The sequence below is a fragment of the Protopterus annectens genome, chromosome 8.part0, assembly GCF_019279795.1.
Source record: "Protopterus annectens isolate FY-2018-M chromosome 8.part0, PAN1.0, whole genome shotgun sequence".
NCBI classification, from domain to species: domain Eukaryota; kingdom Metazoa; phylum Chordata; order Ceratodontiformes; family Protopteridae; genus Protopterus; species Protopterus annectens.
In genome coordinates, this window is record NC_056741.1 from 110,581,033 (window position 1) to 110,584,187 (window position 3,155).

Below are 3,155 nucleotides of genomic sequence, written 5' to 3' on the forward strand. Positions count from 1 at the left end.
GGCAGAATACACGTAATGAATAATGACAACTTGTAGGAGTCATAAACAGCATGTACCTCAGACAATGTGTATGAATACATATGTGCTCTGTGTCCGTCAGTGTGTCAGGTTAATAGCACCAACCTTCTAAATGTGTCCCTGAGGTCATTATGCTGTGTCCCTGATTCAGTGTTCATTCTTCCCCATTCGTATGAGAGGTCTGACAGTGAGAGAAAGTGCATGTTCCGCCGACTACCTTAGAAAGTTGATAGAATAATAGGGTTGGGGTTACCACCTGTCCACCTTTGCGAGGGACACTCCCCTTTGGGCAGTTGTGTCCTGCATAATAACTGTGATTAAGGCAAATGTCCTGTGATTTAGGGCAAAGATTACCTATATTGTCTGTAGTAGTTTCATAAAACAATTATGTTCCTCTGAAACACCTAAATGTTATAGGTAACAGTATAAGCAACTATAATACTACAAGAGTAACCTTTTATTTAGGCAAAACAGTGAAGTACTCCCCTTTCTACTGGCTGTAGATGTGTTGCCCTGCAAAGTCTGACTTCTCTACATACATGTCCTATATGGTTGCCACCTTTCCAAATGGCCAGAGTGGGACATGTTCTGTAGAAATGTCAGACATTCCAGGACAAAACATACCTACAGCCATGCATAGTACAGGATTACACTTATTTGCACAAATAAAAGCTTAATCTAGTTGCATTTGAATTGCTTATGCAACTTCACGTAACATATAGAAGTGTCATATATAAAATAACTGTTGTATGCAATTATTAATGAAAGGTATAATATAATAATGTCCTGTGAGCTGGACATGTGCTATGTCTTGATTATTTTCGCAGTGTCCCTCGCAAAGTGGGACAGGTGGTAACCCTAAAGTCCTACCTTGGCCAATTGAAAAGGTGGCAAACCTATAATAGGTATGTGGTAGCATGACCCGTCTGACGGATGTGGCTACCACAACCCAACTACTTGTTTATAATGCAGGGTCTCGGTTCCCATATATCAGCCAGATGGGAGCAGAGTGTATGCGGAACACACAAATATGATTAATTCACTGGACAGACTGCTGATTCCGTACAGTCGAATGCCATGCCGTCGCCTAATGGGCAGCCATTCCCGATACTGTAGTCATGTAGTCTGATGTGATAGGCAACACAAGGTGGAAGCAGATTGTAAGAAGAACGCACAAATATGAATGATTCACCGGACAGGCCACTGATTCCATACAGTCGAACGCCATGCCATTACCTAATGGGCAGCCATTCCCGATACTGTAGTCAGGAGTGGCCTTAGGTCAACTGGTGCCCTAGGCAGAGGGCATAACGGCAACCCTCACCACACCACCCAGTGCCCCCATCCTGATTTACCTACACCAAATAAATACTGGTAAAGTGCCCCCAATAAGTGGCACCTTAGGCGGCCGCTTAGTTGGCCTATGCCTAAGGCCGGCTATGACTGTAGTCATGTAGTCCAATGTGATAGGCATCACAAGGTGGGAGTAGATTGTAAGAGGAACACACAAATATGAATGATTCACCGGACAGGCCGCTGATTCCGTACAGTCGAACGCCATGCCGTCACCTAATAGGCAGCCATTCCTGATACTGTATTCATGTATTCCGATGTAATAGGCATCACAAGGTGGGAGCACATTGTATGAGGTACACACAAATATGACTGTGTCACTGGACAGGCCGCTGATTCCGTACAGTCAAATGCGATGCCGTCACCTAACGGGCAGCCAATCCTGATACTGTAGTCAGGTCGTCCGATGTAATAGGCATCATAAGGTAATATCGTGGTCCTCGCTCACATCCAGAGGTGTGAGTGACAGATGCAAGCACCAATGTCGGTGCATTACCAAGTATGGGATCGAGCAGGTGTAAGCATGTTTGGTTACCAGTATGTGAGTATTGCACTGGTTAAGCAATGTAGAGGCTAATCGAGCATAAGAAGCTGTAACCAGAGGATATCACAGAGCGCAGTCATTCAACAGTATAGGAATGTATCCCATTATGTAAATGTACATGTGAGTGTTTATGTGCAGTATATAGGAACATACATATATAGAGATGTATCAGGAACATACCATGTGGCAACAAAGCATTACAAATGAATGAAACTGGAAACACCAGTGACACCTGTATTATGTAGTGGTGTTGCTCTATGTGTTCACAAGACTCCCTAAGACAGACATGTGTCAGTCATACATGCAAATAGTTGTACATTGGCCATATACATCAATCTGTGCATGTAATGTACATTAACACAACAGTACCTGTCCAAGCATTATGTGTGAACAGTACTCTTGCAATGTGCTGTGTGCAACATCATCATCATGATAAAGGTAAATGGGGTAACCATAGAGGGATGGGTAGTGTTTTGTGTACAATGGGGTCATCCTCCTCATGTGTACCTGGACCATGTAGGAGTGATGTGCATACCAGGATCGTGCGCCTGAGGGACAGGGGTGAGGATAACAGTAGTATGTTATGATGCATACTACAAGGGTTTCATGTGTCCAGTGGGCATGTGTGTGTAATGGACAGCTATGTATAGGGCAGATGGTGTCCTAGGAGCCGAATGGCTTTATGTGTCCGTAGGTGAGGGTCAGATATTGGGGAAGGAGTGTAGGTATGGCTCTGGAGGATAGGTAGAAGCACAGAAATGACAGCATACAGGGTTGGTATATGACACATGTGGGGGGATACACCCTGGATGGGGATGGGTCTTCGGCATTAAAAAGCCCATGGGAACAGTGATACGGAGGTCCCCAGCCATGGGCAACTGCCACTGCACCTACACAGCTGCAAAGGAGGCAGTGCTGGGGCTGTCCAGGAGGGGCAGCATCACCCTGTAAATGTGACACTCTGCCATTGAACAGGCGTATCTGGCTTCGTAACCCCTTAGGGAGCCACCAATGCAACATGTCCGGGACCGCACAACAACAGATATGTACCTGTCTGGTCCCACTCCCAAAGGGGACATGCTCCATCCTCAGTGGTGGTACCACCAGAAAGTGCTGCAGAGCCACCAGAGGTTGATGTCTATGGCTGGGTCCCAAATGTGCTAGTTGCCAGTGTCATGGTCAGCTGAAGTGGGACAGGAAAATCTGCCGGGACCTACCAACCCATTCAGCCTATGGTGTT